Source organism: Molossus molossus, unplaced genomic scaffold (assembly GCF_014108415.1).
Source record: "Molossus molossus isolate mMolMol1 unplaced genomic scaffold, mMolMol1.p scaffold_m16_p_11, whole genome shotgun sequence".
Classification (NCBI taxonomy): Eukaryota; Metazoa; Chordata; class Mammalia; order Chiroptera; family Molossidae; genus Molossus; species Molossus molossus.
This window is the reverse complement of record NW_023425346.1, coordinates 39904748-39927036: the sequence shown is the minus strand read 5'-3', so window position 1 is coordinate 39927036 and position 22289 is coordinate 39904748. Positions and strand designations below refer to the sequence as shown.

The 22289-nt window shown below is 43.5% G+C and overlaps 1 protein-coding gene across 1 annotated transcript in view; it reads left to right on the top strand.

The window, feature by feature from the left end:
* Positions 1–959: 959 nt before the first annotated feature.
* The window catches only part of ACVR1 (activin A receptor type 1), a 130436-nt gene continuing 109106 nt past the window's right edge, over positions 960–22289 (top strand). The window contains exon 1 of the mRNA XM_036254739.1: positions 960–1013. The gene's annotated coding sequence lies outside the window, so the exon portion shown is untranslated. The remainder of the gene's footprint in view (positions 1014–22289) is intronic.

Sequence of the window (22289 nt, the reverse complement as noted above, 5' to 3'; positions counted from 1 at the left end):
CCCGGGAGGCAGCCAGGCAGCCAGCCCGCCCGCCCGCCCGCCCCGGGAGCTGTCCAGACGGCCCCGCCCGCGCCTACCTGGGCACTCACCCGCGCCGCGCCGCCTCTCCTCCTCCCACCCCGGACGGGAGCCCGGCTCGGGCCTGCCCCGCCGTCTCCCCGCCTCCGAGGAGCCCCGTGGGCGGCGCGCTCGCAGCCTCCACCGGGCGGGCGAGACGGCGCGGGGTGCGCCGGGGGCGGCGAGGTCAGGCTCGCCGGGGCTCGGCGGGCGGCCCCTGGCCGGGCGCCTGCAGGGGGCGCGGGCACGGCCCCGCCCCGCCGCCTTCCCTCTCCCTCCCGGCTCCCTGGATCTGCGCCGGGAGGAAATGATGTGTTGCTGCCTGGTTAATCACAGCTCCAGACACTCATTGGCCGAGCGCTCCGCAGCCACTTCCTTCTCCTCCTCCTCCCGCTCCTCCCGCTCCGGCTCCTGCTCTTTGCAGCCGCTGCCGCCGCCGCAGCCTCCCCCTCCGCGCCGGGGGAACTTTCCTGCTCCCTGTGATCGTCTCCCCCGCCGATCCCCGGGCAAGCCCCCGCCCGGCGGCCCGCCTCGCCCGCGGCCGTCCTCCCAGCCCGTGCCGCTGCGCCTCGGGAAGTTTATTCCGCCCGCCCTCCTCCCCTTCCTTCTCCTCCTCCTCTTCACCCCGCCTCCCCTCCCTCCCTCGGCTCTTTCCCCGCGGTGGCTGCCGCTGCTGCCGCTGCCGCTGCTAGGCTGCTCCTCCGCCAGCCGCTCCGGTCCGCGGGCTGGAAAGCCCCTGGCCCCACGCACCGCCCCGCTGCAGCCGCCGCCGGGGCCTCCGATCGGGGCGGGCCGCCGGCCCTTGGCCCCGCAGAGTTCCGGGCTCCCTCGCCGGCTGCACCACCCCGCCCCGCGCCCGCCGGGGCAGCGCGCCCCACTCCGCGCCGACCTGCAGTGCCTGGCTGGCTCGCACTCCGCCTCCCCCGGCTCAGCCCCGAGCCGCGGCGGGACCAGAGGTGAGGGCAGGTCGCCGGCCGCGCGGGCCAGAGCCGGGGGGATCGAGGGAGGAGGGAGCCTAGCGGGAGAAGAGGCAGGGATTGGAGGTGGGAGGGTGGGCGTCTGCGGTGCCTCCCCCTCGCTTCATTCTTTTCTCCTCCAAGCTCGAGCCACTCTCGGTAGGGAAGCAGCCGCAGAGCCAAACTGTCTTGCTTTGGGCCTGAACTGCTGGTGGGATGTGGGAGAGGGCAGAGGCATGGAGTAGGGGGTCTCTGGTGTGCAGTGTGTGTGTATGTGTGTGTGTCTGTATGTGTATGTGTATGTAGTGAACTCCTTCAGGGTGTACGCCAGTGACTTGTAAATTGATCTGGCCGCCTGGCCACCGGGCTCACCCTCCTAGCTGTTCTTAGGAGTAAAGGGATGGGCGAAACACCCCCACCCTCAAAATATCCTTCTCTTCCAAGAAGGATTTTCTGCTGGAGAGACAGCCAATAAACTCTGCTCAACTCCCTCCCTCCCTCCGTTCTTCCTAGCTGCAGTTTCAAAAAGCTTCAAAGCCAGGAATGTGGGATTCATCTTCCGATCCCCAGAAGGCAAATGTGGTTACAGATGTTGCACGGTACTTTGCCAAGTTTAAAACCCTTCCTTCAACACTGTAACCAAAACAGTGAGGCTAGAACCCTGGGCGCACTGGGAAGAGACGTGGGCCTCTGGGGCCACCGGATTCACTAACTTCCGTCTGCTTCTAGACTGGCTCAGCTCTGTCCAGTTTGTGCCAGATAAGTCTCCCACCCCCTTTTCCCTGGAGGTTTGAACGCCCCTTACACGGGAGAGAAAGCAGTAGAGGAAGCTACTTAGGAGAGGAAAACATTCCACTTAGTAGAAGGAAAGCCTTGATTAAAAAGTTGTGCTTAATTTGGCTTTTGGAGAGAGGTAGCAAAGTAATACAATGGATTTATTAATTTTATTGGGCTTTGTTTTAATTTCTTTTTCTTTGAGGTGTGTGAGATGGGAGTTACACGATAAGAAAAAAGGGACTAATGTCATACATATATTGTGTATTTTTGAAAAGAGGCCTCAAATTGAGACATAACCCAGTGGTTTTTAAGGCTGTTGGCGAGATACAGACTGCTCTAACAGCCCAAGGGAAGGTGGTGGGAAAAAAATAGACACCACCTCCCTTTCCCCCCAAAAAAATTCTTCCTGGAAAGGTGGTGTTAAGAAATTTCAGAGATGGGCTGATCCAAGTGGCGGGCCTTAAATGGAAACACTATAGTATGTCCTGGCACTTGTCTCTGGAGGTGGGTGGCTGGCCAGGGGCCCAGGGTTGGGCAGCCAGCAGACACTAGACTTGTGCTGAGCTCAGACACTGGGCTTGCCATCCAGATTTACAGTTTGCTTAAGTATGAAATATGGGCCTCACCCATTTCACTGATGGGGGCACAGGGGTCAGGAAGTTATCTTCAGCCCGGATAGGACTCGGGTCACTGGTCTTCTAACACCAAATTCCTTTTTTTTTTTGGTGTGTGATTAAGTTGTATTTGTTTTCTGTCCTGAAATAAAAACAAAAACAAAACAAAACCAGAAGTCTTTGGAAGCTGAAATGGGTATAGGCCTTAAATTGATGGAATTGTGCGTTGGCTAATAGCATTTGTACTGTTACTCCTCATGCAAATACTCTAAGGTGGTGTATGATGTTGCAGTAAATTCTAGAGAGATGGCAAAAATCAAGGGCTGGGATGGGAACAGGTTAGGTTCACATGCTCCTTTTCCAGAAGTATAGGTGAGTTTTACTTGAAATGGTGAGAGTAGTTTTAAATAAAACTTGATTTAGGCAGTAGTTTTACAACTTTTGTGCTTTGGGAGAGAGTGATCATTTGGATCCAATAAGTTTCATGTTATCTCTAACTAATTTATAAGAATAATAAGGATGTGGAGTAAAGATGGAGGAGAATGCCACATTCCGGAATGTAATTACAGGCATAACTCAGAGGTATTGCAAGTTCTTTTCCATACCATCACAAAGTCACTGTCACAGTCAAGTGGAGCTGGAGTCTTGCCTTCACTTTGTAAAAAAAAACGCAACACGTGAAAAACAATAAAGCGAAGCACAGTAAATGAGGTATGCTTGTAGTTAATTTTATAAGCAAGGAACTTAATTCCATTAGTAGCATTGTGATGTATTATTTCAAAGTAATGATTTTCCAAAACTTTTCACTTGTCCATGGAACAGATAACAGCGATTGAATCAGTAAAGAGAAACTGGGTCTCTATCTCACCCTTGATTGTACTGAACTGCGTCCTGTTATGATCCTGATAGGCTTCTAGGTAAGGTTGGATTGAGTAGTGAAGACTTCTGGGAGAGGGGGAAAAGGGGCAGAAATGGATTTGAAAAATGATCCTGCTATTCAAGGTCATGAGGTGAATGTGGAAACAATGCGCTTATAGGGTACTTTAGGCAAAGAGGAGCTGGAACCTGTCCTCTGTGCTTGTTCTGCTGTTGGATCCCTACATCTTGATTCATTTTTATGTGAAGACATCTACGCACAACTTGTTAGAACTTAGGGAGAAGCAAACTGTTGATAGGAGAAAAACCCTCTATGTGTTTTGAATGAACTTGAACTTGACAGATATGATGATTGGGGGAGAGGGGACTGAGTGCTTAGCTCTTTAGATGTACTTTTAAAACAATCACATTTTACAATAACCATATATTTTCTTATTATTTCACTCCTTTACGATAACAAATTGAGGCTTGGCACACCTGAGTTGCCCAAAGTTGTAGTGGTAGAGCAGGGATTTGAATTGGGAGTTTGTGGGATTCTGGAACCCATGCTCTTGCCACTTTCTCCAGTGTTTGCCGAATTTCATTCATTCATGCACTGTCTTCATGAGTTTACCATAGCTATGCTAAGTCTTATTGGTCCACAGTAAATTTTTTTTTTAAAGCAACAATCACTCTTTAAAGACATTAGTTTTAAAGAGGAAACAGTATATCACCGCCATTTTTGGAAAGCCAACTCACTTGTTAGGAATAGGAGGTAATTATAAAGATGCATTCTGTTTCTCTTGAAACCCCAATTCAAGGTAATTATCTTGTGTGTGTGTGTGTGTGTGTGTGTGTGTGTTGCTGGAACATGGGGATAAGGGTGAAGGAGGTGGGTAGATGACCCCGTATTGGTGATATTCTGATTTTGGGGTTCAGTAACGGGTTCATGACTGCCGATTTGTTTTTAGACTTTATCACCTATATACACGATACATAATTTTTGTAAAAAGATAAAGAAAATTAAACACATAACCATCAACATGATGATTGCTTGGGGACTGTTCACTGCTCTATGCTGACTTAGCTTGGTGCCTGTGTGAAGAAGGCACATAAGAACAAATGGCTGATTGACAAGACCCTAGGTGATAATCTAAAGCAAAGATGATTGTTGCTATACCCAAGTAAGATGGAGGCATATCCCCTCCTCTGTTTTCTCTTGCTTCCACTCTCATTTCCAACGCAGGTTTCCCCTGCTCTCCGAATTAGAGTGTTCCTATGAAAGCTTTTGTAAGCCGAAATGGCATAAAGCGAAAAAGCAATTACTACTAATTTATATGGAAAAAATTTTGAGCATCCCAAACCCCCAAAATAACCTATGAAATCATACCAAATAACACATAAAACCCAAAATAACATTAACATATACTAAAAGCAGGAATGCACAAAATAAATGCAGATAAAGCACAGATGCTCGCAGACAGTTCAAAGCTGTGGCAGCTTGATGCTGAGATGCTGAGTGTGGTTCCTGGGAAGAGAGCTTGGTGGTGCCACCCTTCGCTGCTCCGGGTGCTGCTGCCACTCTCGGCTCCCAGAAAAGCAAATGCTGTTTTCCTTTTGGGCTTTTTTTTTTTCATAAAAGCGAAAATATTCTTCAGATTTCTTTCTGTTCGTAGAAACACATGCTATTGCAGGTCTTTCGTAAAAGCAAGTGGTGTCACATGAACTTTGAAGAGCGGGGAATTCCTGCATTGTGACTAAAATAATAGCATGGGTTACAGTGTGGCTTCTCCTGACTGGTTACAGGAGAGCTGGCACTTTTCAGCATCACCTTGTCTTACACATCGAGTGCTCCGGATGGGACAAAGAATGCTGTCATGAAGTGTTAAAATGCTTTTGCTTTTGCCCAGTGGTACGTGTGACTGTTCAGACCTGGGAGCTGGTAGTTAAGCTTAAAGCAGTGCCTGGGTACACTGTTAACAGCATTAAACTGATGAGGCTGGGAAATACAGCCAGTGGCGATTTTAATTGGAGTTCACTTAGTCTCCTGTTTTATTTTCCCCTAGCAAGTATTGGGCACTGTGGCTTTTTTCCTGGAAATGAGGATTTGAATTGGGTTTCCTGGTACAAAAATGCCTTCTTTGATCTCTTGGAGTGAAAACTTTGTGTTTCTTTCTGCGGCCAGTTCCAGCGCTCGGAAGAACCAGTGGAAGGTTCGCCTCTTCGCTTTAGCAGTTGGCCATAGACTGCTCTCGCTTGCCACGCTTGTGTGAGAAGTTCCAAACCAGCATCTGGCTGTAGGAAAGGGCATTTATATTAAAGGCTCCTTTGGAAAGAGCTTCACCAGGTCAGTGTGGTTGGCGCACCAGGGCCTTTGGTTCAGATGGGATGTAGTTTTGCTTGAACTTATGCTCTCAAAATTAATAAGAGACCCAGCAGCTTCCTTTTCAGAGTTAAAACAAATATTCCCCTGCCCCCAATATTCAAACTGACTGCACCGTTGAATACGATTCCTGTGTTCTTATGTGCATTTCTGGAAATCTGAGCTTGTTTATATGTCTGAAGACTCTTGTGGGATCCATGAGAGCTTTGTTTTCTGGAGCCACCACCACTTGGCTGTTTGATTTTGGGGTTTTAGTCTCTGACCAACATTCCACTTTGCCCATTACGGTTGCTTCATTGTTTGCTCTGGGTATTTGGCCTTTATTTCTGTGACTGGGAAAGTGACTTTAAATTTTAGCCTTTCCTAATTGCGTGAAGGCTGTTTTTTTGGAGGATGGGGCAAGGTCAGGGGTCCCATTTGGCACAGACCCTGACGTGTCCCCAAGAGTTCAGCCCTCTCATCACAAGGCCAAGCCTCGGCGTTCTTTTCCTGGGCCTCGCCCTTCCCCCCACTTTTGGGGAGAGCCAAATTCTTCAGGGCTCGGAATAATCTCATGGCAAGCAAGAATGCCTCCCGGATTTTGCCTTTTGACATTTCTCTAGCGTTTTATCATCTTCACTACTTATTCTGGGACTTGATTGATCTCTTTGAGGGCAAAGACTGCAAGTTATTTATTTCTCCATTTATTTGTTCCACACAATTCATTCCCCTTCACCAATTTAAAACGTTTCACATTCTCTCACTGGACTTCTTGAGGGTAAGGACTGTGTTTTATTCATCTTTTGTGAATCTTTTGCATCCAACACAATGCCTGGCCTAGACCACACAGTCAATAAATCGTTTTTTAATTGTGGAGAGAATGAATGAATGGATGGTTTGCACTTTAGGGGAGCACAGGAACCCAGTCCTTTAGGGTCTGAGTCTCAAAGAAGATGATACCAGACAGAGTGGGCCTTAGGAATGAGTCTGGAAAGCAGGGACGAAAGACATTTTAGGTAGAACTTTTTTTTTTTGGTTAATCCTCATCTGAGGATATTTTTCCATTAATTTGTAGATAGAGTGGAAGGGAGGGAGGGAGAGAGAGAAATATCCATGTGAGAAAGACACATTGATTGGTTGCCTTCTGAATGACCCTGACTGGGATCAGGATCGAACCTGCAACCCAGGTACATGCCCTTGACCAGAAATGGAACCCGTGGCTCTTCGGTCCACGGGCTGACACCCTAACTGCTGAGCCAAACCAGCCAGGGCTAGAAGGAAATTTTTTATACCTCTCTCTTTTAAAACAGAATATTAAAACTTGTACTTAGTGAATTCAACAAATATCTATATGAATGTGTTTCCTTTTCTGGTTGTATTTGGATTTAAGGATGATACCTCCTTCATTAGGAAGAATATCTCAACTAAGGCTTTATATCCTGCAGAGCAAGCAGTCCTGCCGTGTGTGTGTGGCTGGGACTGAAACACTGGTGAACTGACTCCTTTTCCCTGACTTCTCCTGTTGCACATGTTCTCAGACAGTTGACAGTGAAAACAGTGTGGTAGACAGAGCTCCTGTGAGGGGTGGAATGTGGATGACTGCTTTGGAAATGGTTGAGACCCAAAGTAGACTCCTTCTTTGATGGGTTTTAAGGGTTGACGTGAGTGGGCATGCAGCCTAGATCTTTTCCGCTTGAATACTGGATGGCCTGGTGACGTGCTCGTCCGTGAAGGCCAGGACGGGCCTCTGCTGGCTGCCATGCTGCATGGCTGCCGTTGAAAATTAGATCGCTCTACCTTTTGTTCTCTTTTAGCCAATTATGGAAAAAAAGTATTGATTGAAGTTCTAAAAAATAGCCTTGGCTTGGATGAGAAATGTACTGAGGGTAGAAAGGAAGGTAGGGGTAGTCATGGACAGAACTGGATATTAGATATGGGATGGTACTTGGTGATTAGAGAGAGGGTACTGAGAAAAATGTGCAATAAAAAGAACTTGAGTCCCGCTGGTGTGGCTCAGTGGTTGAGTGTCGACCCATGCACCAAGGGGTCACCAGTTTGATTCCTGGTCAGGACACATGCCCAGGTTGTGGGCCAAATCCCCAGTGGGGGGCATGTTCTCTCTCATCGATGTTTCTCTCTCTCCCTCTCACTTCCTCTCTCTAAAAGTAGAGGGGCCGAATTGAGGAGATATATTAAACCAAGTTCTGAATCCAGTGTTGGAACTATTAATAAATGCTGTTACACTCTTGGTGAAAATACAGGGTGCTTGATCACTCTCCTTACGTGGTTAATGCTTATAAGGAGATACCACCAAGAAAGCTGGAGCAGTTGGACTTGTAACTTGATGTCAGGGACTTACACAAAATAAAAATATATATATAAAGAAAAAGTGTGGGTGTTTATCTAGAGTGACCCTTGCCTTCCTTTTTGGGGAATAAGGGAAATGGTAAGGGACTAGTGTTCCAACGATATTTTTTATATGCTCTTTTGAACTTGAAGAACTGGACCATTGTGCACAACAGGTGGCAAGAACAAATATTCTCTGACTTTATGAGTCTGGTCTAGTAAAAAATGGAAAATCTCCATCTCAGAGATTATATAAACATGAATGTTCAATTTCAGTGTTTTGAAAACATTTTTGACTCTCGGCAATTCACTGTCCATCACAACCGAGTACACACACGTACATACACATTAAAAATAAAGCCGATCATCCTAAGTGAAACAAGCCAAACAGAGAAAGACAAGTATCATATGATCTCACTTATTTGTGGAATATAATGAACATAACAGTCTGAGGAAGGGGGTAGTTCCAGAGATGTGGAAGTGCGGTACAGACTGACAATCCCCCAAAGAGGGGGTGGTGGGGGAGAGATAAACCACAGAACTTATATGCATGTGTGCATGACCAGTGGACATGGACAACCAAGCTGGGGATGGGGGGGGGGGGGGAATCAGTGGGGGAAAAAGGAGAAACATCTGTAACAAAAATTAATTAATAAAAAAAATAAATAAAATAAAATAAATAAAATAAAACTATATACCTGAAACGTATATAATGTTATTAACCAATGTTACCCCAATAAATTTAATTAAAAAAAATAAAGCCGAACTGCAAGTTTCATAATATTGCAGTGCTTTCCAATTTCTATTCAGTTTTTTATTTAAAATGTTCAATTTCTATCAAGTTTTTACAACTTGCTAATGGGTTCTAACCAACAGTTTGAAAACCAGAACTGTTGTGGGTACTGTAGAAATCAGCCTTACTTTTTTTTTTATTGAACAGTTGCTAATCTGGATGAGATGTTTGTTTTTCTTCTTGTATGAATCTCAATCATTCTGCAGAGGGTTCCCACCTCTCTGCTCCCCCACCATCCCTCACCCCACTGTTTTTTAATCTGTGTAGGGGTCTTTGCTTGTTTCTTCAGATCAGATTAAAGTGACTAATGTATGCTTTGGACCAGCTCCTCATCTGGGTCCCAATCAGCATCAAAGGTGGGGCTAATTAATTTAAGTTGGTGGCAGGAGCCACTGAGCAGCCTGTTCGTTTAGATTACACTTTAATGGGATGGTGACTTTCAGTAACAGGGGACGGCAGCAGTGCCCGGACAGGTGAAGTGCACCAATGGGAGAGAGGTGGGGAAGATGACCACGCACATCTGTTGTTCAGAAAGGCAAAATGAGGTTAGTAGGGGACAGCTCTTTGCATTCAAAGATGTAAGTAAGAGCTTAATCGGTGGCAGCAGTCACCATCATTTTCCTTAATAAGGTTTCCCTGCCTTGCCGCTGCCCGTCATCTCTCCCCCTCTTTGTCCTTCATGTACTAAGCATTTACCGAGTTTAGTAAAGCTGAATTGAACTTACGGTGCACTTGAGTAAGGGATTGAAGAATCACACATGTAACTATGAGTGGCAGAAGGCTGAGTATCTTGGTCATAAGATACAGAGATAAAGATCAACCAACACCTTGGAGGAAGTGGCTGTTTGGCTGGCCTTTGAAAGATACCATTTTGATGTTATCATTTTGAGAATTATCTCTATGTGTGTAGGTTGTGGAATAGGCAACAATCCAAAGCCAGGGAATGGGGCAAGTAGATATGAGTAGTTGGCTTTTGTATAGGAGACAAGTTGTACAAAACATAGTTGCACATATTTTTAATCTTAGAATCAGACATAGTGCCTTGAGGTGCAGCTTCTTGGAGAGGTGTCAAGATTTGAGACAACTGGAAGGAACAGCAGATTGATGTCTCCGGTTTTGTTCTAATTCCAGGGCAAAGTATACTGAGTAGGGTGGCCAATACTTAAGTGGTTAGATTGCACACCCTCCCCACCTTTTTTTTTCCAAGTGTATATGCTAACTCCTGGAAGTTAAAAGTGCTTTGTGATGTGATAGGACTGTATAGAGTACTTTATAGTGATCACTGTAAAATAAAACTTCAAAATGGAGATTTAGAGCCAATTTATGGTTTATTTTGAATGCCAGGCTAATGGTTTTAGACTTGATTCGGAAAATAGCAACAATAAGATAATAAATAATACATGTGAAGGAGGCTCCAGCCAGGCCCCTTTTATTCTCCACTTAATGTTCACACCCACTCCTGAAGGTACCTACTTTTGTTATGCCCATTTTACAGAAGGAGAAACTGAGGCTTAGAGGGGGTGATAGAAAAGTTTACGGTCACGTATCTGAATTTATATAACCCAGGCTGCATATTCCCAAGTCATCATAGCAGAGGTTGGGAGTTGGTGGTCCCCGGGCTGACTGTCCCTAACAGTTGTGTCCTCTTTGATAATGCATTTAAAACTTTCAGTTTTGAAATGGTTGCCAACATTTAAATATGGGGAAGTTTCCCACAAAAGGTCCAAATTTCCAGCTGCTCCTGCAAAACTGGAAGCTCTGGCAGCACCAGGCCCGTATTCCTGCAGGGACCTGCCAGAGCTCCTTGTAATTAAGTCTGTGTGAGGGGACATGTATGCTGTGTTCCCAGCCCAGCTCATTCCTGTTTTCTCCCAGACACTGAGGCCCCGCTTCAGTTGCAATCTCCCCTTTCTTCCTTCCTTCCTCCCTCCCTCCCTTCCTCCCTCCCTCCCTCCCTTCCCCGCTTCACTCTTGTACACTAACAGATTTGTTCCTGTAGGCCTGAGACCCCTGATCTGTAGCCTCCTGTTGAACACAGATGATTGGTAGTGGTGAGGGTGCGTGCCCAGCAGCTAAGGGGACAAGAGAGTAGGTGGGATTAGGGTTTTGGCCTTGGGCTGAAGGAGCCATAGGGTGAATTAATCATTTTTGCGAAGAGAGGGAAGGATGGGTGGGGAGCAAATGTATCTGACTTTGGAACCTGGATGACTAGGAGAATGGTATCGATCTTAAAAAAAACAGCAGAAACAGAAGATTGTTAGGAGGAGCTGGTTTGGGATAGGGCTTGGTGTTGCCTTTCAGCGTGGGTGGAACAAGTACAGAGAAAAGGGCTCACTGAGTCCGGTCAGGAATGGAAAATACGGCACTGGAATTCCGGTGATAAGGATTGGAGCCGTGGCTTTGTATTAGCAGTTAGATCTGTGAGACAGGATGGACAAAAAGGCCATGCTGGGGCATTGGATCTGGGGGAGAGGTCCCTTTTGGAAATGGGAAGAAGTAGGCTAAGGTTTGAATGATAAAATAAACTAGCTACAAACAGTTCAAAGTCTCTTATTGACATTTTTGGGTCAAGTGCCCTATCTTGCAAATAATCAAATGTTTATCCTAATAAAGGAGTACAATAACAGCCTTCACCATTTGAGCATGGAAATTGGTAAACATCTGCTGCAGCATCAAAGACAGGTCTGCTGTTTGATGGGTGACATCTGTAACTTATGTTTATGCCTATTTCACAGAGCCTTACCTATTTAGGTGAAAGGGACTCTAACAATGATTTTTTTTTTTTTTTTTTTTTTTGAGTCACAGGTGATAGAGTGGCTGCTGGAGCCCTGAGATGGGGAAATTCGCCAGGAGAATGACTGCCTGGCATTTATTTTTGCCTTTAGCCAGTTTAGAATGGAATGTCCTTTTCTAATTCAGATGATTTTTTTTTTTCTTTCTTATCTTAGTGTGTTTGTTTGGGATCCTCTCCAACTCATTGTTACTTAATCAGTGAGGTCCACCCCAGTTGCTCCCCTTCTCCCACTTGGTTCTGTTTTGATCGCTAAAGGGCTTATTGTTCCAGGACATTCTCAGCACAGGTGGAGTGAAGCCTTCTCAGATGTGAGTATTGAGCATGGAACTCTTCCAGGAGGGCATTTTATTTGTTCTCAGGGACTTTTGTCCAGAAGGTTAGTCTTCTTTTTGAGCCATACAACTAAAAAAAAAAAATCAAATTGGTGTTCTTATTTCTAATTTATAGATAGCTTTATTTCAATACATGTGCATCTTAACATGATGCCTGTAATGTTTTTCTTCACATCATATATTTTTATTCATTATGATATTTTATGTTTTAGAAGTGATACTTGTGTTATGTTACATGTGCTCAATGCAAGACTTGAAAGATAGGAAAGGTATATAGCGAGAAGTAAATTTTGTCCTCCAGTTTTTCCTTTGCCTTCCTGGACAAAAACCGTCACAAACTAATTACGTAGTTTTCCTGTGATATTCTTTACATTAACAAACATATACTCATGTCCTTTTCCTGTATATTTATTTCGTATTGTACACATTTCAGTTCTGTACCTGGCTGTTTTCACTTAACAGTACATCCGGGAAGTGTTTTCTCTATCAATATAAGCAGAGTTTCTTTATTCTTTTAAAAGGGATTTCATTGTTTGGATGTATCATAATTTATTTAACTAGTCTTTTACTTGTTATTTTAGGTAATATTATACCTTAAAATGTTGCAGTGACTATTCTTACATGTACTACTGTATTTACTGACTTGTGTATAGATATATATATATATATGTAGATCTGTCTGTCTAGCTCTTACATATCTGGAAGTAAATGTCAAAGACTGAAAGGTTGTACCATGGGTTGGGTGTCTGAGTTGTGGTAGTGAAGCAGTGCATGATGGAAGTGAGAAAGCAACCCTTAAGGCTCAAGCACCAGTTTTATCTCTGGAGTAAACCAGTTTTGTGGCCCAAGAAAGTCACTTTCTTAAACTTTTTTTTGGGGTCATATTTTTCTTTTCATATTTGTCAAGAAGAACATAGATGCAGCTATTTCTGAAGTTTGATAACTTGTTGATTTGCTTTCAATCTCTCTTCTTTTTCGTCCTTCCAGTAAATGGAGCTTGATGATTTTTTTTTTTTTTCCACTATGTAAGTTTTGAGTTTGTGAAGAGCCCTGGGCTTCAGAAGCCTTGCTAACCACAGCTTTACTTTGATTGTTTTAAAGCACTCTGTCTGGTTTGTGCTTTAAGTTAAAAGCAGAGCTTATATGGCTGATTATTGTTTTTTTTTTTTTTTTTTTAATTTAATATGGTGAGTGGTAAGTGGGTATTTAGTGACCAAGAAACCCATATAGTCAGCATTTTATTATTGATCAGAAATAGAGGCAATGGATTTTTAGACTTAGAGAAAAGTTTTATTTTTATAATAGCTTAACAAAAAAAAAAAAGCAATAGGCATATGATAGACAGTCTTTTAAGAAACAGCTACATTTTATTTATGACTTTGGAGCAGGCCAGGGCAGTTAGCTTTTGATCTTTTAAAGTATTTTGTAATATGAAGAAGGCAGAGTAGGGATTATTGGAAAATCTGAGGTATTTATCTGGTAGAGTTTAATAAGATGGTTGGAGTTTCTGGTGGTTACCAAATTAGATGTATTTAAAAATTCAGACCCAAGTAAATAAAATTTAATATAAAATTCACATTTGTTCCCTATACTGCATTTTTTCTTTAGAATTGGCCCCTCAGAATTAAGTAGTGTCCTGGATTTTTACATCTGAAAGACTTGGAAATTTTGGACTGCTAATGGGAATGTAATTTTCCTGGAAAAGATTTTGAGTTCTTGGTTACTCATTAAAAAAATAAAATAAAATGGAAACAAAATTTCTACAATAATATATATGGATATATATTATATTTAACTTTTATTTGTTATATATTTATAAAATGGGACATTATGTAATCACAAAAAATATTATTTTAGATTAATTTTCAGGGACAGATTGTACCTTAAAAGTATCTTCCCAAAGAGGCTTTTGTTGGCATTTTTATCTAGTTAGATTTCTTTCTTCTTTCTTCTATCTTGCATATACTCCCATATATACTATGAGTATATCTGTAGGTAAATATCAAGTTCAGGGGCTATATTTGTGTGTGTGTGTGTGTATGTGTGTGTCTGTGTGTCTGTGTGGTGTGTGTGTGTCCTGTGCCTAGTATACACTGCTTATAGTAGGCATGCAGAGATTTTTGGAATGAATGGATGACGATGGGGGGGGGGGGGTATATAAAACAACATTCCATAGATAAAGCAGGACACTAAAACAGTACAATTTCATATATATAAATTATGTATAGTTCCATAGTACTGTTCCACAAACATTAATAAACATGTAACATAGTACAAGTCCAGGTTTGTAGTTGTATACATATGGATATAGAGAAAAGAATACCAAACTATTAACAGCTATTGTCTCTGGGCTGTGGGTTGTGCATACTTTTGAAGAGAAATTTTTCAATACAAAAGAGTGAAGTAAATATTAGAAGATATGTCACCTCGATAATGTATTTTACCCTTTCAGCATTAAAGGTGGTCACCTTACCTAAAATGATGTATTACAATACCATGGCCTTTTCTCCTCTTGAGTAAAATGTAGTGTGACAGGTTTTATATCTGCTTTAGAATTAAATTATTATCTGAGAGTTGCATTTTTAAGAAACGGGTTTTAATTTCACATCAGTTGGAGTTAAAGGGTAGTGAAAGTATATTAGATCTAGTACAAGCGTCTAATTATAATTATTGACACATTTTCAGATGCTCTCTTAAATGTGATACATTGCCTATAATTTTGACAGCTCTGACTGCATTAAACCTGCTGGAGTACTCTTTTTCACAAAGGTTTGTTTAAACTTAAAATTGTCAGAAGGATTCTTTGTGAAGTACATGAACACAGATTTGGAGGTCAAATGGTGTTTTATTTCCCACTGTGCTTGGTGATTTTAGTCTGTTAAATGTTAATCAGAAGATTATCTGGGTTTAGTTTTCATTTCAAGAAACCGGGGAATTTTATCTTTTTTGTACAAAAAAAATGGGTGATGATATTCCTTTGTGATTTGACTTTAATGCAATGTGAACATCGATTCTATTTATTTCTCTTGTTGAAGATTCCCAACCACAAAGCTCCAAACCAACAGATTTGATTCTGCACACAACCTTATTTTTTAAAAGTCTTCCCTATGCCAAGTGTGTGCATTATCTCCTTTGTGTGGCCACTCCCTCCTTCTATGCAGATTTGCTGCGTGGTTACAATGTGCCAGGCACTGGGCAGAGGAAGACTAGACTCAGAGAGCTCAGCGGGAGAGGCAGGAAAGCAAGCAGCCAGGCCACAACAGAGCAGAGCACCAAAATGGAGCTCTAAACGTGAAGTAAAGCTGGTCATCTTCTCTGGGGAATGATGTTCTCGACCATCTTGAAGGCTGAGTAGGAAGTTCCCAGGTGGGAAAAGCACCTTTGAGGCACAGAGGCTGGCAGGAAAGAGCGTCCTTTAGAGCGTGACCAGAGCCCTGCTACTCAAAACGTGTGGTCCTGGATCGGCGCTGGCAGCATCGATTGGGAGCAAGCATCACTAGAAATGCGGGTCCCAGGCCTCCCCCAATCCTTCTGATTCAGAACCAACATTGAGTCTCCCCAGGTGATGTAGATGCTTCTACAAGTTTGAGAAACGCTGGACTGGAACCCAAGAAGGTATCAAAGATGGGAGAGCTGGGAAAGTGGACGGGCCACCTGCTAAGGAATTTGGACTTTTTTTTTTTTTTTTAAGCAGGGGATTTGATAACAAAGAAATAATATTATCAGATTTATGTTTTCCTAAAATTGTCTGGAAGTATAGGAAGGCAACATTTACAAAAAGTTTCTCAAAACTTAAATGATCGAGTGCTTCACAAAAAACTGGCCTCAACTATTTTGAGGAATGAAGGGCATTCTGTCCTCTCTGACAGTGTGAATGACCATAGTACATTGGAAAATCTGAGAAGCTGGTATGGAGGAAAACCATTAACTTAATCATTTATCCTAGGCTATCCCTGGGGTCTTTTCAAGTTTATTCCATAGTGGAGCCATTTGTAGCCACACAGCTGTTAACCCCCCAGGGAGAGTGGATAGCATTTGCTGAACACATTTTGGGAAATGCTAGCACTCATTCCTAAACTTCAGACACGGCCTGATCTGAGTAGGGTGACCAGCTGTCCAGTTTGCCTGGGACTGAGGGGTATCCCAGGATGACAGACTTTCAGTGGTAATGCCCTGGGCAAACCAGGGGGACGCAGGCGCCCTTTCTGTTTACCATACGTATAACTGTTAATTTACTTTTTTCAATGGGCTCAGCCTTGTCTCTTACAGGCCTGTTTCAGGCTTATTCTAATGTCTGCACACTGGTAGCACGTGAGGAGTTTACAGAGCTGATGCCCATCCCCACCCTACAAGGTTGTCATTTAGTTGGTCTGGGGTGTACCCTGGGTGGTGGCATTTTTAAAGGTCCCCAGGTTATTCTAAGTTGCATGAATGTTTGCTCAAAGCAGTTATACCTGTGGAAATACAGTCTTGATGTGCACCTTGCAAATTTATTTTACTGTATACTAGGAAAAATCACTCATCATTAAAATAAAATAAAAACATTTTAGAAGCACTTAGCATCATGTTGGGGGGCCACCAGTAGTGTATGCTCCACACTTTGAGAAACACGTGTGCAAGCAAGGGGAGCAGCATGCTGGCCAAAAACTGACACATGTGGCCAGAGAGGTTGGTGGAGGTTTCAGAACTGGGGGAACTGATCTGATCTGGGGCAAGAGGGGGAGAATCTCAGGGTACTTGCGGGGGTAAATGGTACATAACGGAACAGGGAGGAGTGGGGAATGCAGGGAATTTGATAAGTCCTGTTTGAGAGGCCTTGGGATGTCCAGGGGGAGCTGTCGGACGGTTGTCAGAAGAAGGGTTGTAGCTCAGAAGAAAGGGCCGGAGACTGATGAGAGTCTCCCAGGTCCAGGTGGCAGTGGGGTTGCGGGTGGGGATCAGGTTGCCTGAGGAGAAGCAGGAGAAGGTGTTGTGCCCCAGGGTTGACAGGATGAGTGCAGGAAGGACCCGGAGAGGAGTCTGGGAACAGCTCCAGGAGTAGGAGGGATGCTAAGGAGAGAGCGTGTCTTCCTTCACTCACCCAGAGGAAGGGAAAGCTCCTCCGTGGTAGTTCTGTGAACCAAATAGATAAGCTCTTGAGGGCAGTTTGGGTAATTTAGGACTTCGTTTGTCATGTTTGTATAAGTTTAGCAGGAGGGAGGAGACAAGGTTATAGGGGGTTGAGAGGAAGGAGGAGGTAGCTAGAGCAAGTGACCCTAGAAAGTTTTAACTGAAGAAAAAGCCTGGGATAGTATGGGACCTTAGGGAATACGGTTTAAGAAGTAGTCATCTTTTGGTTACTCATGGAAATGATTTCAACGAGGAATAAACATGACAAGGAATATTCATATGTTTACAGAAAAATTGGCGGAGCCCTCTGGGGTTCCATAAAATGGCTTTACTTTCGAATCATAGCCACTCACCTTTTGTCCTTTTGTCCCCTTTTTCTCTTATTATTCCCTAGACACAGCAATGTCAAGTTCTGAATTTATATGTTTATAAATGTCATTAAAGTTTTTTTTTTTATGGTGATGTTAGCATATGATTAAATATTCAACCTTTGTTTTTGTGTAGCTCACATTTGTGGAGGGCTTTGCAGTTTACCAAAGCAACTCCATATCCTTGTGTGAGCCTCTAATAACCTTTGTACAGAAGACAGGGCCAAAAATAGTCTTTCCATTTTATAGAAAAGAGAAAAAAGAAAGACAGGGGAAATACCCTGAAGTTTAAATATGTGCAAAAGGACTTGCCGGTGATGAGATCCTGGTCTCCTGGCACAAAGGCTCTTCTCTGATATTTGGGGAGGGGTGGGGGTGGAGAGCGTGTCTTCCCCCGCCCCCCAATTCATTTGTCAGTTACTTGAGGGCAGGGACCGAGTGTCCACTGAGGAGTAGTTTAATGACTCCTTCACCTGCTATGCAGAGGCCTTGGGTTATGGCAGAGGCAGGAGGGCCTGTTGGCTCCGCCTTCCCACTCACAAGGGCTTCACGGTCTTGACAGCACTTGCGAATGTTAAGGCCCCAGAAACACACCAACAGCACTGAAAGAAGGTGTCATGGATTGTACAACTTTGAACTTGTGTCTAATTACTGGACCATGTAATTATCTTGAGACTAGCCTAATAATACTGCCTGGCATATTCCATAAATATTTTAAACATACGCACTTATTGTCACTGTGTTTTGGCATTTCATTATATTTTAATCCCAGGTGGCATTTACCACGGGAGGCTTCAGAGTGGTCCTCCTTGGTGGCTGGGATAGCTGGTGCGTGTGTGCAGGGAGGTGAAGGAGAATCAGCCCCTCGCGAAGCTCGCAGTCCAGTTGAGCTGATCTTGTGCTGTAGCCCCTACAAGACACACAATGGGCACTCAGTAAACACCTGTTAGCCCAGCCAGTGGGCTCAGTGGTTGAGCGTCGAGCTATACACCAAAAGGACCCATGCACCAAGAGGTTGCTGGTTCGATTCCCGGTCAGGGCACATGCCCAGGTTGTGGGCCTGATCCCCAGTGGGGGGCATGCAGGAGGCGACTAGTTGGGTGTTCTCTCATCGATGTTTCTCTCTCTCCCTCTCCTTTCCTCTCTCTCTGAAATCAATAAGGAAAAAGAAATTAAAAAAATAAAAATAAATGAATACCTGTTATTTTGAATCAGGGGAGATGTTATTTTGGATTACATATCGTCCATTTTATCACAGTGGACCACTGTTGAATTTTTTTTTAAAAATTATCTTTCCTGTGAATCGTTGAAGATACGGAGTTAGGATGTGGAGAAGGGAAATAATGAAAGAAAATAAAGACGTGGAATCAGCAAGTTTTAGGACAAGAGCCGGGAGGTTTTGAGTGAGCGATGAAAAGTTGAAAGCAGGAAGGGGTCGCTCAGGGGAAACTGGGAAGCTAGGAGGCACCTTTATTTTATTTTATTTTATTTTATTTTATTTTATTTTATTTTTTTGCTTTTTCTTCGCCTACAGCTTTTATTTAAAGATATTCAAGAAAAAAGGGTAGTTTACTTGGATATATGTATATTTATTTGACCAGTTTCTAGACCTGTTCTTGATGTATAAAAGTGAGAAAATGTAAAACCACCACACACTCCATTGCTGTCTGGCGTTTGTGGGACACGCTGCTCAGGTTACTAGACATTCCCAAGCCTTAAAAAGAAAAGAAAATAAATAAATAAATTAATTTATTTTGTTACAGCTGTTTCTCCTTTTTTCCCTATTGACACCCTCCTCCCTGCTCCCCTCCCCCCTCCCCTTCACAGTATTGTTGTCTGCATCTGCTGGTTGTTCATACATGCATATAAGTTCTTTGGTTTATCTCTGCCCGCCGTCCCCCCCACCCCTCTTTCTGAGGTCTGTCAGTCTGTTCCCTACTTCTGTGTCTCTGGATCTGTTTTGTTCATCAGCTTATTTTGTTCATTATATTCCACCAGTAAGTGAGATCCTGTGATACTTGCTTTCCCTGCTTGGCTTACTTGGCTTAGCATAATGCTCTCCAGGTCCCTCTCCAGGTCCCTCCATGTCGTCTCAAAGGGTAAGAGTCTTTCTGCCTTCCAGCTGCGTAGTATTTGTGGAGGCTCTTTTACAAGAGCATACCGAGGGGAGAGGAGGATGACACAGAAGTAATTCAAATCTGATGATGTGTTAGAGGGGAAAACAGAAGGCTTTTCAACCTTAATTATAGCCACAGGACAAAAGCACATCTGCAAAAGCACATCACAGGCCCTGGCCAGTTTGGCTCAGCGGTTGAGCGTCGGCCTGCAAACCAGAGAGTCCTGGGTTCAGCCCCCGCTAGGGGCATGTGCCACAAAAAAAAATTAAAATATAAAAAAATAAATTTTTTTTAAAAAAGCACATCACAACACTTTTTTTTTTCTACCTTTGCTCAGGGCTGGTAGTAGATAATCTCTTTTGTAGAGTAGTACATCTAAGAATCTGCACTTCAGTAAACATTACAATTTACTATTTTTTAGAATGCCATGGGTTGAGGAAGAGGAATGACTCCCTTTCTTGTATTTACATTAAGATGTCAAGCCACTTTTTCATTATGAAGCGAGGAACTTTTTAGTCATCGAGGAGATTTAGGCAGATGAGTTCATGTTTGGTCATCAGAAACTGTACCATTAGGAGCTTGTTTCTCTTGAGAGGAGAAAAAGGCAAAATGTGAGTCAGAGCATAAAGTCATTTCCCTCCACTTCATTCAGCCACCCTCCTGCTGCAGGACCATCAACTCACAAGGGCAAATTCGATGGTAATGACCGCTGGCTTTCATAGCGGGACTTTACAGTTTATAAAGCCATTTCCCCAAGACCACCCAGAGTTGTGCTCCGACGCTATATAAAGTTGGCACTTCTGAAGTGTGGGCACAGGTGAGCTGTGTTTCTAGGGAAGGTGCTCTAATCAATTTACAACCACCTGCAAGTCTGAATGGGATAGAGTTTTCTTTTGTGAGGAGGGGCTGTCCATCAGTTGGTCATTGGCATTTATGAGACCTGTTAAAAGGCGATAAACTAACCCATAACATTGGAAAGGTATAAAGTCTGTTTTATGGATAAACACTTTGCTGTACGTTTAGTATTTGCCAGTTCTATGGCAGAACGCCATCATTTTCTCCCTTTCTGTTTGCTCTTGATCGTTCAGAGCTTTCTACATTGTGTTCTTTTTTCCTGGTGATGGAGGTGAGCATCAACACATTGTGCAAATTTCTAACTAGAAATATGTCTGTGGGGGACGGATGTGAAATGGGAGGAATAAAAATGCTTCCATCTTTTCCTTCCTTCAAACTTTTCTATGGTCTGTTTGAGTCACGCTTTTATCGGTTCTTTGTTTTTTCTTGAATACCAACGATGTGTTAGGCCCTGTGCTGATATGTGTTGGTGACACAGGGACCAAAGGTGCTCTTGCTGGCCTCGGAGAGAATTCACAGCTTAGTCAGGAAGACGCATGAATCAGCGGTCACAGTAGAGCTCACCACGTGCCCACAAAGTCTGCAGCAGGTGCAGCAGCAAGTTCAGGGGACCGCCTCACCCGGTTTGGACGGGAGGATGTAGGGAAGGTTCTGACCCAAGCAGGTATTAAGCGCACACTTTAAGATTCACTGCAAATCAGCCTGGTAGTGTAGAGGCAGGTGGTCTAGTGTCGGGAATATTCAGTGTAAAGGAGAAGGCACAATAAGAGCATGGTGTGTGCCGGAAACTGAAAGTGTTTGGTAGCTACAGTTTAGGATACCTGTGGGGATTGAGTCATGAGAAATGGGTGAAGGTTATGCTATGAGGACTCCTTATTTTGAGCTGAACAATTCAGATCATACTCCTAAATAATGCTAGCTGCTAGGGAAGTTTAGGTAGGAAAAAGATCTGATTAGATTTGGATTTTCAAACAATCACTGGCAACAGTTTTTGAGGATGATCTTAAAAATTTTATCCATCTACCTATGCTATGGACCGAATAATGTGTGCTCCCCTCAAGTTCACATGTTGAATGCTAACCCCCAGTGGGATGGTATTTGAAGAAGAGGTCTCTGGGAGATACTTAGCTTTAGATGAGGTTGTGAGGGTGGGGTGCACATAATAGGATTGGAGCCCTTATAAGAAGAAATACCAGAGGACTTGCTCTCTCTCTGTCATGACACAGTGAGAATGTGAACTAGAGAGAGAGTCCTTCTCGGGAACTGAATTGGCCACATGATTTTGGACTTCCCACTTCCCAGCCTCCAGAACTGTGAGAAAATAAAGTTCTGTTATTTAAGCCGTTCAGCCTATGATTTTTTGTTACGGCTTTCTGAGCAGACTAAATACAATCTATTTTATTATCTGGGTGATTGTGAAACTAGGAACAGGAAGGATATTGCAGTAATTCAAATAAGTAACAATCATTTGGCGGCTGTGGTCTGTTTAGAAAAATATTTGAGCATGGAACTATTCATTTTAGCTTAAACACTAGTTTTGAGTTATTGTTGTTAAAGCATCACTGCTATGATAAGTCTATGGGGGAACTTTCTCAAATATCTCAGTGTGCTATTGTCAGAGTAATCCATGAATGCCCAGCGTCTTTTTATTGTCTTTTATTCTGCATCTTGGTATGGCTGAATTATCATTACCTGATACACCTCAGGGTTACATGTTAGATAGTCCTCCCCTGCTTTATCTAATTTTATTTATTTATTTTTTAATACTCACCCTAGGATATTTTCCATTGATTTTTAAACGGAATGGAAGGGAGGAAAGGTGGGGGTGGGGAAAGAGAGAGAGAGAGAGAGAAAGAGAGAGAGAAAGATCGACTGGTTGCCTCCCACACCACCCCAATGGGGCCAGGGATAGAACCTGCAACCCAGGTATGTGCACTTGACCGGAATCAAACCG